At 40.4% G+C, this 14,335-nt stretch overlaps 1 protein-coding gene across 1 annotated transcript in view; it reads right to left on the reverse strand.

The window, feature by feature from the left end:
• Positions 1-14,335, reverse strand: part of tenm3 (teneurin transmembrane protein 3) — a 567,981-nt gene that overhangs the window by 446,998 nt on the left and 106,648 nt on the right. Inside the window, exon 2 of the mRNA XM_078166323.1 lies at positions 13,947-14,043. The gene's annotated coding sequence lies outside the window, so the exon portion shown is untranslated. The remainder of the gene's footprint in view (positions 1-13,946; positions 14,044-14,335) is intronic.

Consider the following 14,335-nt stretch of genomic DNA (forward strand, 5'->3'; position numbering starts at 1 on the left):
TACGGGGGCTCCGCGGTGCAAGATAACGGCTTACCGGCGACAGAGAAGTCCGACTCCAGGTCCAGTAGCCTAATTTCCTCTTTTGTTGGCGTCATGACTGCCCAGTAGTACCTGGACAACTGAGCCGTGGCGGCACACAGGTATGTGGCGTGTCAGAGGAGAAACGAGCCGTTCACATTTCTCTTTGTGGCAGGTAACGTCCCACAAACCTCACCACACTTTAGGGACTGTTCTTTACTTGTCAGGGGAGGAGGGTGGCTGGTTGATTTTTATTTTATTTATTTATTTTATTTTGATCCCCCTATGTTAATCACTTATTGATGCTGTTTTTGAAGTATGAATAAGTCAATAAGTAATTTATTCCATTGAAATATCAGTGATGTATTATAGAGAAGTGATTTATCTTTTTATAAATGACAAAAGGCACATCTGCCTCATTTTTGCCGTGGTATCCTGATACTACTCAGAACCGTGATACTTTCACTGGTATCGTACCATGGGTCCCAATTTTGGTACGGTGACAACGCTAGATGTCACAGCCATTCCATTCGGAGTCGCGCAGTGTGGTGGCTTGGGAGTAGGGGAACACTGCTCTCTCAGAAGCCCAAATTGTTCCCCTACTTCTAATTTTACAAATTAAGCACTGGAGTAATGATTAAGTTTGGCAGGGTGATATAAGATGTGAGATACCACTATTGTTGTTGATGTTCAGTTGTCCTACATTCTTTTTTTGGACATTAAAGTGGATCAAGTTACCCAGAGAAGCTGTCCCCGTGCTCTTACTTCACCCACAGCCCTTTGATAGCTAATTCAGTAACTAGTAAGTTTATAGGAAAGACAGGAGAGACAAACCTGCCTTACACTAATTATACTCACCAAAATACAGAAGAATAACTGTAAAAAAGTACATTAACGATGCCTCTGTGATCCTTCACTGAAACAAAAGCCCTGCTGCAAAACCTTGGCATCTTAGTCAAAGGAGGCTTAATAACACACCTGCTGAAAACAGCAATAACTAAATGAACTGAATTAAATAAAAACTTTAAACAAATAAAATGAACACAACTGTTCTGATTCAACATAGATTAAACAGATGTTACAGAACTGCTGTAGTGCCAACAGTGTCAGTGCAGAGATGCTGCTGCAAAAACTTCCCTGTCACTGTGTAACAACGGATTTGCAAATGACGACTGATCTGTTGTGAGTGCAACAAATACTCAGTAATATACACAATGGTCTTTGGCCGCTGAGCAATTTGCAACAATCATATTAAGTGCTACGCTAAAGGTCAGTTGTTTCTGCTTCCCACTCTGTAGCACTCACCTACACTAACAGAAAACACACACATACACATTTGTCTGACTTGTGACTACTCTTATTGACATAATTGATTCTCTAGCCTCTAACCATAATCATCACCATTGAATGTCAACTGAATGTGTGACCTGTGTTTGTTAAATTCTAACTTAGTTCTTAGAAACTGATTTTACGAAAACCAAGATATCACATATTGAGGTTTATGTACAGTGGCAGCCACGGGCCTTTTCACAGCAGATATTTTGACTTATATATAGTAGTTATGTGTATAGATGTCACAGCAGTAAAGCAAGGTGTTAATAACATTAACAACAGCTTTCTTTCACCTGTGCCAGTAAACCATGACGGTGTGACAGTGGGCCAGCATGCACAATACCAGGACCCTGAAACTAAAGCAGCTAAATAAAATTCAGGCATTACTAGCTACTTATTGGTATTATATTAATTGCTTTTTGCAATTGCGAAACTCAAACAATTATAAACAAAAAACAAGTTACAATATTATTCAGGCAATCCATTCACTTATCTTTGTTGTTATGAGATATAAATAGATATCAATCAAGGTTACGTGGTCTGCAGAGGCCCTTTCTTTTTTTTTCTTTTTTTTTTTTTTTTTTACAAATGAAAGAGCTGTCTCTTTGATTTCACCTGACTAAGACGACCATGACAAATCACTCCTACGTCTAAACCAAAAAAAGGAGAAAGACAAAAATAACTGTCTATTCAGACTGACACAGTGACATTGGTCAAACCTGCATCAGCAGTCTATCTGTGGATCAGCATGCATCAGCCAAATCTACCTCACCACCCTTTTCTGAAAAAAAGATGACGCCAGGCTTTGATGAACCAGTTCCTCCTTTAATGATGGATAAGGAAAAGACCAAAACACCCCAACAGACCACTTTGATCCATCTCTCAATACATCCTTCTTTGAATGTCCTAAACTAACCATGGTGGGGCTCCTAGAGCATCATAATTTGAAGCGTAGTGCCACTGACCAAGCTGCTGTACTTGACAAGTGCGGAGTGAGAACATGTTGGGAAATGAAAAAACATGCCACTGAGTGCAATAGTGTGGCTTATTGATGTGTTTCTAATACTTTTTGGAAAACAAAGGAGCTCTATGGCACTAGCGGGTAAGGCCAATTCACTTTTGGTTTGGTCATATTTGATGTGTAAATAATGGGAGAAAAAGAATATCCTCATCATACCTATCCTTTAACTGACTCACTAGAGAGAGAGAAGGAATCAGAGAGAGAAATGGTGAGGTGCTCATAATGACAGTCCCAACAGATAGAAAAAATGGGGATGAACATGTCAGTAACGTTTGTAGAACGAACTCATAAAAAATCACTGTGACTACTAGATTGCTTGTGCGCTGCTGCTAAACAAAAATCTCGCCATATGCAATCTCTGCTTGAAGCAGCCAGATTTGTATGAAACCCTGACCCTAACCCCGCTCCGATTGATCAACCAATAACTGTTATTTGGCCAATATTCTTTCTAAATAGAAGAGTCGATAAGATGGCCAAAGACACGTGAGACAATTTCTCTACGTACAGCTAAAATAGCTTCACTGGTTTGGCGGTTCTGAGAAACTGTAGCTTACACTGAACATTCACTCTTACATTCATGGTTTATTGCTAAGCTAACATCCAGTTTACCTGCGTCTTCCGAGTGCAGACACACCCTCTCTTTCTCCTTGCTGACCACACACACACACACACACACACACACACTGCACTGAACGCCCCTATAGAGATAGGAATACACTGCTGTTTTCTGACAGTGTTTACATTTACCGTTTTGGCTGTATTCTACCCACATGACCAACATGACATGTTTACGATGACCAGCTCTTTCTAATCTGCGTTTCTCCAGGATTTGAATTGTTTTGTCTCTGCGACTGGAGGGTCGATTAAGGGAGACCAGAGGCCATTTGGTTGGTGTTCTACTTATTAACAGTCAGCACTTTTTTAAAGATATTTTTCAGGATATTGATTGAAAGACTAGATGTCAAATGTTATATCTGTCCCCACATGCAGGGGCGATTGTAACAACATATGAGGTGTGGCAAGCATTTAATCAAACATAATTCAATGTCCAAATACGTGTCAAGCCCTTCTCATGTCAGCAGACACGCTAAATGTCATCTGGCAGCACAAAATAAAAAACTCATGCACTGTAGCAACGCTGCTGGAAGAAAATCCTGGAAGAAACACTGGATCTGCTTTTATGTATTTACACTATGAGTAAATTAATTTTAAGAAAAAAAATGTGATTATGGTGGCCCAAGTTGAATTTGGGGACAGGCAGTACTGCAAGCTTTATAAATACAGTTGTTGATTTGAGGTATCATAGGTTAAAGCTGGTTCCATTCAGGCTGAAGGTAAGAAATGGCTTGCTGAGATTTTGAATTGGTGGAGCTTGCTGGGGGTGATACACAGCCTGGATGTAAGTGCTGCCTGAGAAGACATCTCAGACAGAGAGGCTTTAATAAATTTATAAGGACGTTGGTTTCTGGAGGTCTGGTTTGATTTGACCTGTGGTACGGGCCAAAGTCATTAATTGGATTGTTTGTATAAAATAAGGCAATTTTGGTAAACCTTTGAACCATTCTTCAGATGTGACAGCTCTCTATGGAAATATTTCAAGGATCAGACAGAATTGCAGGTGTTTTACAAATTGTGGACATATATCTGCGATTTGTAAGTCGAGTTTCACTCCATCAATCAGTCTGGATTAGAATGACACTCTATAGGAGCAGAACTACCAGGAAGTACCAGAAGGTCGAAGCAAGGGTTTGACATTTACACTGCAGGGAATCCCACTCATTCTCCCCCTTTGTCCTTCTAGCAGCAAAAAAGACCCCATGAAAGTTGTGGCCCTTATCCAGCAGATAATTATCTTTTAATTGCTGTTCTTTCCCTCCTTTTTCAACTTTGGCCTTTTTCTTCTTCTTTCACACTTTGTTAAATCTCTCTGTAACAAAAGGTCAGAGTGCACCAAATGTGATGCCGCTGCTGCGTGCGTGTGTATGAGATGGACAGATCTATAATCGCGCAGCTACTGCTCTTTGTGCGTGTCATTTGCCATGGTAACTGGTAGTCAAATGGAATGCCGTGCAGTCAGACAAAAGCAAGAACAAGAGAACGGAGAAAGATGAAGGGGAATGGAGGGGATGGACGGAGAGGAAAGAACAGGACAGCTGATAAATCTGTCGCCTTGTAAGGGTCAAGGGAGTACTCTTTTCTCTGCTCTCTCCTTATTGATAGAATCATCGCGGCACTAGAAAAGAGATGGAAAGCTTTGTGTGTAAGGGAGTGTGTGTACGTCTGTCACAGGCAGTGAAGTCTGTTTGTGTGCTTTTGTGTGTCACACAACAAGTAAAGCAATGCATTTTTGTGTGTGTATCTGTGTGTGTGCGACTGTGTGAGCATCTCTCTCTCTGTCTGGGTCAAGCGTCCTCTCTCTCAGCGTGCGGTCTCGACGCCGCGCCCCACTCCCTACCCATAATCCCTTTCTCCCCAGGCGCTTCACTCTCCCGCAACTCGCCCCCACGCTGAGATGAAGTTATCACACTACGCACACTACCCTTGCTTGTCCAACCCTGTGTGTATGTGTGTGTGTGTGTGAGTCTATGTGTGGTGGTGTGTATTTTCCCAAAACCTCGCCCATTATTACTTGCTCTGCTCTTTCTGTGCAAAGGTTCTGCAGTCGGACACGCCTGTTTACTGCATAATAAGGCAGAGCTGCTACAAACACCATTCTATTCACGGAAACTAATAGGAAATGAGAGCATATGAATACTCTCACTGTCTCTCTGCTTCACACATACACACAAACACAAACACACCATTTTTGCGAGAAGACAAAGATTCAAATATATGCTGTAAACAACTCATGGACACATGGTGTTTCTTCCCACAGTTGGTTGGGCAAATTAGGTTCTAGTTGTTTAATTGAAGCTTCCTGTCAGTATATCTTAGCCCTGTGATAGACTATCCAGGTTCTAACCAGCCTTTTATTAAGCCTTCTGCATCCTGAGAACAGTTTACACTAACTATTGCTTTTCCAACACGTTCTCATTCCAAGTCGTCACATATCGCCGCATCGTCAGTGGCCTTTCACGTCTACATATCAGGCGCTAGGTATCCTGCTGTGTCTGCTGTTACTGTTTCAGAACATTGCTACCAATGCCAGGAAGTCAACAAAAGCACATGGTTAGGTTAGAAAAAAAAAACATCATGGTCTGGCTCTACATTCATACAGGAAGCACACTACTAGCTGAAAGTCTGTGGTTTGTTGGACCCATACATAATCCTCTAGCCCACCCTATAAGGACTTTCCAGGTCCTAATACTATGTCTGCATTACGGACTAACGCCAACTGTTTGCATACCTGCCACGACAGGTACCGTCGTACGGTATAATGATACAGTGCAAAGGCTTATGTCCAGCCGGGTTACATACTGACACTGCCCTGCCACAAAGGGTTGCTTTTGGCATCAGGTGTCTGACGCTGAAATCACTGACAAAACAGCAATATTCGATGACTTCAGAATGAGAACAGGCTGGGTATTCCTAAAACCTTACCGGGACTTAAGAACAGTGCCGAAACTAGCACATTCTGCGCCTTAGGCAATATTTCCCTGGTGCCAGGTACAAGCACAGCAGAACATACAAATTAAACCTAAACAGCACTGCAGAATCTGCAGCCCTGCTGGCGCTGCTGTGAGGCTTTACTTAGGCACAATTAAGCTAAATGCTTGCATGTAAACATGCTCACAATGGTAAAGCTTGTTAATATGCCAGTGTTTAATAGGTATGTGTACAATGTTTACCATAATGCATTTGCTTATGAACACTAAACAGAAAATACAGTTGAGGCAGAAGGTAATGTGAGTCATAGGTATTTGGTCATTAACCTAAGTGAAATATTACATTTTGACCTAATAATGGTGCTAGACAAAAACTGAAGGAGTCTAATTTGTCAGGAGGAGGACATGTCTACACATTTTCATGGCAATCCATCTAATCATTGTTAGTGCAAGTGTCATCCTTGCAGTCGTATGAATGGTACGTGTCCACATGATCTTACATTTCCATGCGTCCCATTCACTGTCTTTGTAAGCAGCTGTGCAATGAATTCCGGTAGTGCCAAGTTGCGTTACTCCTGACAGTACATCCATTCCTCATTTGCATAAAGTTAAATTTAGGCTACTCTTTGCAAATCAGTGACATCCAGCATGACTCTCCAACTCTGGAAACTCTTAAAAAACATTCAAACTACCTGTTGTCGATCTAAAATTCAGTAACTGCATGGCGTATTTTGTTAATACTGACTACTGTCTGTTGGATCTTCAGGCCATTGGACCATTAAACTGACCATCGCTGTAGTTCTTAGTCCCCGTTGCTACATGTGGGTAGGGGAAATGGAAAAAAAAGAAATATCAAAGGTAAACTGTACAGACAAAGAAAGGTAGAATGGACACAGAATTCTTCATGAGCTCAATTCCTTAGAGGATTGCCAGCAAGAAAGAGAGTAAGCAAGTCAGACAGAAAGGAACCAGGAGAAAACAAACATACCTAAGGAAACAAAGATAAGAATAGAATTTCTGAGAGGAACTCTGTGGAGATTTGCTGTGAATGCCAAATGTCACCTCTGCATCTCCAAAGCTTTGGTTTGTCCTAGTTTGGTTTGAGATGCAAAATACAGCACTTAAAAGCTGCATCAGGCTCATTTTTACGTGGAAAAAACCCAAATCTTCTAAAACTGAACCAAAAAGTAGGGCTCAAACACTAAAGAACAGTGCTTCATGACTAATTTAGATGCCACAGATTGACTCTGCTGCCTCCAATCCAAACGGATGCTGGTGGGCGATTTCAGACAAGTCATAGCATCAAATAAAAGCAAGTCATAACTTCTAAACAGCAGTGTGTGTGTGTGTGTGTGTGTGTGTGTGTGTGTGTGTGTGTGTGTGCTCCACAGAAAGACAGCTTTACTCACCAACATCAGATCTTACTGGCCCTTTGGTCATCTTTGGTATAAATCATCACGGGCCCATCAGGAAAGCAGTGCTTGTACTGACCTATTATTACTTAATTTCTAGGTATTGGTGTACAAAAGGTTTTTATACAGAAAGCTTTCACTATGATTTGGACCGACCAATGAATGATGTTGACAAGAGCTGCATTAACATTCTGTAGGATATCACTACCTTGAAGATAAAAAACAATATATTTGAGAGATTTTAGTCTATTGAGAGAATAATGACCCTTCTGAACATCTTGCAGCACACCTGACATTGATTATCTGTAACAGGAATTACATTTGCACCATACTATCGGCCGCACATCAGTATCAGCCAATAGTCACCGTGCTGACTGCCATCAGTCTATCAGTAAATTAAATGACATTCAGCGATGGCAGTGGGCAATGCTTTTCTGTGTTTTTTTCTGTCACATGAATTTTGTGCAGGCTAAAAAGCAGGGATCAAAAGTGACAGTTTCCCATTGTTTCTGCGACAATGGAGAACGTGTTTGGGATGAACAGAGATCTTCCCTGGGATGCCATCAGGATAAAAGGATGCATTAAAGTACTGACGCACCAGGGGACACATCCTGTTGTTGCTAATGATAATGCTTCATTGCGAACAACAAATCTGCATTGACATTGACAGGAGGAGAGCTAGTTAACATTAGCTGTAGGCAGTCAGTGGCCAAAACTAACGGCTTACGGAGGTTACACTAAGTTACATGATGATGTATTAAACCTCTCTTTGGAAGAAATGAGCATTAGGAGAAGGTGAATAATAACATTCTCATCAGAGGCGAAAATCCCATTTCATAGTTGGGAGGGAAAATAAACAGTAAAATTTTAGAGAATAATTCCAGGGGGCGACAAGGAAAAAAAGTTGTAGCCTGTCTTTTATACAGCATCTTTTACCGCAATTTGACACTTGAATCTTCTCTCTATCTCTCCAACAGGCAGAGTGAATGTCTATACTTATGAGAAATGGCTTAACAACTAAACATTTCCTGCAATTAAACTGGTAAACTGGTTTATAAACAGTGTGCTGTGAGATCTGCTGCTGTGCACCACACAACCGTGCGTAATAGTCGCGCATAATGACCGCTCCTCGTCAGTTAGACTGTCTTTCATATTTGTCTCACTGACAGGTGGAGAGCCCACAGACAGGTATCCATTACCTATGAGCCCCTCCGCCACTGACCGCTCTTGTCCTGTCCTCTCCCTCTTCTTTCTCTCCTGTCTTCTCTGACTATCACTAAACTCTGAGCTTAATCATTAGCTTTTACCTTAGCAGCACTCGTAATTGAGTAGGCTTTTGAACAATGCAGGAGAAATGTTGCAGACAGTTTATATTATCAGCCTGGGCCTGGGGCTTGTTGTAACAGTAAATGGGATGTGTTGTAACTTGTGTAAGTTAAACTGTGTCTGTGTGAGTGAACATCTTACCCTGCGATGCACGATGTGGGCAGCGGTTCCAGCCACATGCTGCTAGTGCTGCCAAGTAGCCCCGCCCGTTGGAAAGAGTGTGGGATATACCACTACTAGGAATGGTACTTAAATCTTTTAAGATTTAAATAGCACATTATTGCGCGATTATAATGAGCACCGCTTGCATTGTGCTTTCAATAAATACTACTGCATTGTTCAAAAATTATTAATTGTGTCTCAAATTATTTGAGGGGGGGACAGCTTTACTGAAGGGGGAGTCATGTCCCCCCTGTCCCCCCGGGATTTCCGCCCCTGATTCTCATGATGTGTTCACATGCAATCTTGTAAAATATATAGTTTTTGATGAGAAAATCCTTATATAGACACAGCCGTTTGAAGAAGAAATTTGTTGATGTTTTCACAGAAATATAAAATAAGTATTAAAAAGAATATTTTAAGCTTTTTTTTACGTCAAAGAAGGTCACTTTAAAGGTTCTTTCATAAATGTGTGTGTTTAAATTTGTGCTCATTCACAGAAAGTATGAAATGAAGGACTGAATGGCTTTAAAACATTAATTCAATCATTCATTTTCCACAACCACTTATCCTGTTAGGGGTTGCGGGGGCACTGGAGCCTATCCCAGCTGACACTGGGCGAGAGGCGGGGTACACCCCAGACAGGTCGCCAGACTGTCACAGGGCTGACACATAGAGATAGATGTTTAACCCACGCTGACACTGGATCGAACCCAGGGAAGAAACCTGCTTGCTGTGAGTCAGCAATGCTAACAACTGAACCACCATGCAATTTAATATTTATTTATGTATTTATTTTTTTATAATGATGATTTCTTTGTTTGCCTGGCGAAAAAAGGGGAACAACCAATACAAAATAAACAATAACAACAGCAGAACCTAACAAATAAACAGAAAAACACATCTGCTATAAGCCATATTATTATTTTAAGCATCTGTATCTGTATCAGCCCAGAATTCTGGTGCATCCCTACAGTGTATTGCAGCAAATGTTAAGTGGTACCCACACTGGTAATGTCACAGCAACTGATGCCCAATGCACACAGGGCATGTATAGAAGTTGTTAAGGTACAGTAGCCTGAGGGCATCAAACAGGACAGTAAATGTGATAAAGTTACTACTTTTCTGGTGCATTAACGCCTGTCGAACAGCTAAAAGCAACAATAGTATTAACCTGCAATAAAATGAATCAAGAGGCTGCCAGTGTTTGTGCTTCTATATAAATCAACCAGTGCAGGTGTTTTAACACTGTCGTATTCAGCCATTGTGTGTTGCCCTGGTAGACACACATGTTAAGTATGACCAAGCAAAGCACCCTCACAGAGGAAAAGTGTACTCTTTGACATCAGGTTGGATGAATAGCTGCTTGATTAATTAACTTTAGCAGCTTGAATAGGCTCTAATGCACCTGGAAATGTCATGATATTTTTTTTTTCTCTAATTTTTTTAGATGAGGTAACTGTAACTGTCCTCCAACCAACAACAGAGAAGAGTGTTGCAAATGAGCGAGCTGTGGAGCATGAACATTCAATTTGAAACATTATCTACACTGTCAGTTGCCTTGCATTGAAAAATACGGATAACAAATAATTTAGTGATATTTTGCAGGTGCTTCAATGCTTGTTGTTCTTTCTGCCACAACAAAAAATACAAGTCTGTATCAGAATAGACATTTACTGTATTGGTTTTCATTGGCATGAACATTCAGACACGTTTCCCAGCTCATTCTCATCACCTACACTAAATGTCAAAGTGAAACAGGAGCTCTCTCACATGCAAAGCCCGCATTTGGTGCTTTTTGGACAAGCGCGGAAGGAAAGAAGTACAGAAGAAAGAAACCTAGGTCAGGATAGAAGGAACACAGAGAGTTCTTCACACCTGAGAGTTTCTGATATAACAAAGTCTTCAGAGGTTTGGATAACAGGTGCCAAATGTCAGCAGCTCCATCTCCACAGAGCTGCTATTGGCCTAGTTTGTCTTGAGATGCAGCTGTATGCTCTGTCATAGAGATGGCAAATAAGCACCAGAGGGGGTTCTGACACACACACACACACACACACACACACACACACACACACACACACACACACACACATACACACACACACAGAAAGATATATACATTCCCTGAATACAAGTGTGATGCACACCTCCAATAGCTTTTCCAGCATACACAAGCAAATGTAAGTGTAAGTCAAACATGGGCATATATACAAGCATGTACGCAAACACACACAGAGCACGCACAGTGTGATGCCGTACCCGGAGTGAATAGTGAAAAATAGGACAGCGTGGATCCACACACCACCCTTGGTTGTTGGTGGGGATGACTGTCAAAAACTTCTATTCTCTCTCTTCCCTTCTGTCTCACATCTTCTCTCACTTCTCATCCTTTTGTCTAGATTCCACACACCCTTTAGAAACTGCTCTTTTAACATGAAGAACTCAAGTTGAGACTTTGGAACGCACAGCATTTCTATAAAGCATATTTGTGTATTTCTCTTCTTCTTCTTTTCAATTAAAAGTCACACAGGCTTGCTTTTATCAAATAGATTTTATCGGAAAGATTACTGTAGTGCTGTTTAGTGATACGGTTTGCGCTTCGTAAGAACTTTGAAGAAATCACCATGTATTTGCAGTGCAAAAGCTAAAAAACAGTGTCAGATGTGTTGTTATATTTATTAATCTTAAGGTAGATAAGAACAAGAACATTAAGGACACATAACAACTATAAACATCAATCACAAATATAGGCATGTTATTTATGATTGCTTGCACAGGTCTCAAGTGAACTCTGGTAAGTGAACCTTAAAGAGATGACTGGTATATGCTGTGTTATTATTTGTCGCCTAAGAGCACGTCTTTAAGAAGTTTTATTTCTATATGTGTGCATGCACAGTTTGTAAAAGTATCCTAACAGGTTTATTGTGCACACGTGGACACAAAAACCTTTTCAGCCATGTAGACATGTGGTGAGTGCTGTGTGAGACTTAGTGTATGATTTAAGGTACTATTTGCATACGCCATTGACCTGCTTGTTAGCTGGCAGCATGCAGGATTACACTAATATACAGACAACGTTTGTGCTCCTGTCCTGTGCATTTCAGAGGACACATCTCAGACAATTTCATGTCGTGATAGTCAGGTTTGCATGTTGCTAAAAAATGTATCATTTAATGCAAGCATGCAAGAGAAAAAATAATGGTGGATGGGGAAAAAAAAAGAATTATTTTAAGTATTTTAAATTAGCCATTTGCTCCACAGCCAAGCAACTAGTTGAAAACCATAGCAAAACTGTGTCCATTATCACAAACGTCTTTATAAAGTTTTTTGTGTGTGGAAATTATGCATGCTCAAAATAAGAAAAGTTAGGTGAGTGGTATGTATGTGACACAGCTCTATCAGACATCACTGTACTTGTATTAACATGAATGTCCTGGTGTTTATTTCATTGTTTGGCCTTTATTATTTCGTGTTTTTGGTGTAGTTAGCAGAACATTTTAAATTCATAAAAAAAAAAGGTTTCTCTTCTAATTTGCTGACAGACGACTAATAACTTCCATCTTATTGACCATATTTTGGTATCTAGTGGGTTTCACTTTCACATTTTAGCACACTGATCAGACAGTTGGTCACCCAGAACTTGCAGGATATACAATTATGGTTATTTTATGACATTATTGTAACACAGACTATAATTGTACACTGATAATATTGTAAGTAACATACAATAATATCAATGAACTGAATTTATTGTTTGTACTTTTACTTCAAACAAACATAAGTCTCAATTTGCTTTCATCTTTTGCAATAATTCACTCTAAATCTCCTGTGTGTTCTATCCCATGTTGATTTCACTGTTTTGTTTTTTTTTTTAAATTATAAATATAGTTGATTTAGAACTTAAAAGAATTTGATTGCCTTTTAAACAACTCACCCAGTTAAATTATATTGACTTAAAAAGTGTAGCTTTCTAGCATGTCCACCACAAAGTATTTTTAGCCACGTCTTGCTGGATGATTGGCGTCTTATTTCAGGTTCAGCAGGGGGCCAGACCTATAATCTCCCTCTGTCAAGCGCGGCCTGTGTGAAGCCGTGTCCACTGTTCCCATCTCTGCCATGTTAACCAGCACGTTAACTCACAGCATGTTTAACATAACTGCCAGTCCAGCCTTCTGAAACCACATAAAGAAAACCATTATGGACTTCACATAGCACATGTGGCTGTGTAAAAATCTGCACTGTGATTGGGTCAGCTATCCAAACTGCCATGACACTGATTGGCTGACCTTCCTTTGCAGGCAGCATTTTAATTGGATACTCACTTAGTGTGGTTTCCAAGGAAGCCATGTTGTTGTTGTATGGGCTCGTAAAAGGCAAAGCCATGTTGAAATGTTTTCATCTCAAGCAAGAAGGCTTCTCCATGGCAACATTTGACAGCCAATGAACATACATGAGGTTACACCCCTTTGTGCTGACATCATTTCCTGTTATAAGCAAATGGCTCAGAGGGCGAATCAACCATGGCCATCGCAGCACCCAATCAAATCCTGACATGTCTTGCAGAGCACCAATCTCACAGCAGCAGATGCAACATTGATATCTGTAGTGTGACTGATGTTTTAAGACAATGCATCATAAAAGGCCAAATGATTGAAGCAATAGTACGAAATTCAGTGATGCTTTCAAAGTAAAGAGGAGTGAATGAATCTGGTTAAGTCCTCACAAAGTTAAGAAAAACAACAGAGCTGCAAATTACTGTAATTGTCACAATTATCAAAGTTTTCTCAGGATGTTACTCATGAGTCATGGCATTAAAAGATTTCATTGATGGAGGCTCCTCGTGTGCGCTGGTGTGTCAGCCTGTCGTGTGGTGAGATGATGCACTGTCCATTTTTATTCCTTTTTTTTATGCTGTGTGGGAGTTGAGTGTCAGGACCACTGATGCTTGATTTTATGCTCATCTGTGTAATTACATTAACTAACAGAATCACAGTGATGGTGCACCTTTGACACTGAACTCTGGCTGTTAACTCCAGAGTCAGCACTCAGGCCAAATAATTCCACCAGAGTTTGAATCTGAAATAGAAACGTAAAACAGTATTTAAAGCTAAAAAATGTTTTAAATCTTACCAGTATGTTAAAACCTTGAGAAGTCAGGCAGTGTGTCTTTGTCCGAGATTGTTGTCGTCTAACGTTGAAAGGAAATACTCTTTGCAAACACCAACATCTGGAGGATAAAGAAAAGGGTGGAAAGAGAAAGAAAATACAACAATTTTTAGTCGAAGGGTCAGAAAAAGGACAGGATTTACAAAATCGTAACCACCTAAAACAGTCAGCGCTTGGTGATGGGTAGTAAGTTTGTGATTATTAAAAGCCAAGAGAAAACCAAGCATGATAAAAAGAAAAAGTTGCCTCAATTCCTCCTCAATCAGTAAATAACATTCTGCAGACGCAAAACCCTCATAGGATTGGTCTAAATAATACAGGCCTACCTCTTCTGCCAGTAAAATTGCTTGGAA

Source organism: Epinephelus lanceolatus, chromosome 3 (genome assembly GCF_041903045.1).
Source record: "Epinephelus lanceolatus isolate andai-2023 chromosome 3, ASM4190304v1, whole genome shotgun sequence".
Taxonomy (NCBI): Eukaryota; Metazoa; Chordata; class Actinopteri; order Perciformes; family Serranidae; genus Epinephelus; species Epinephelus lanceolatus.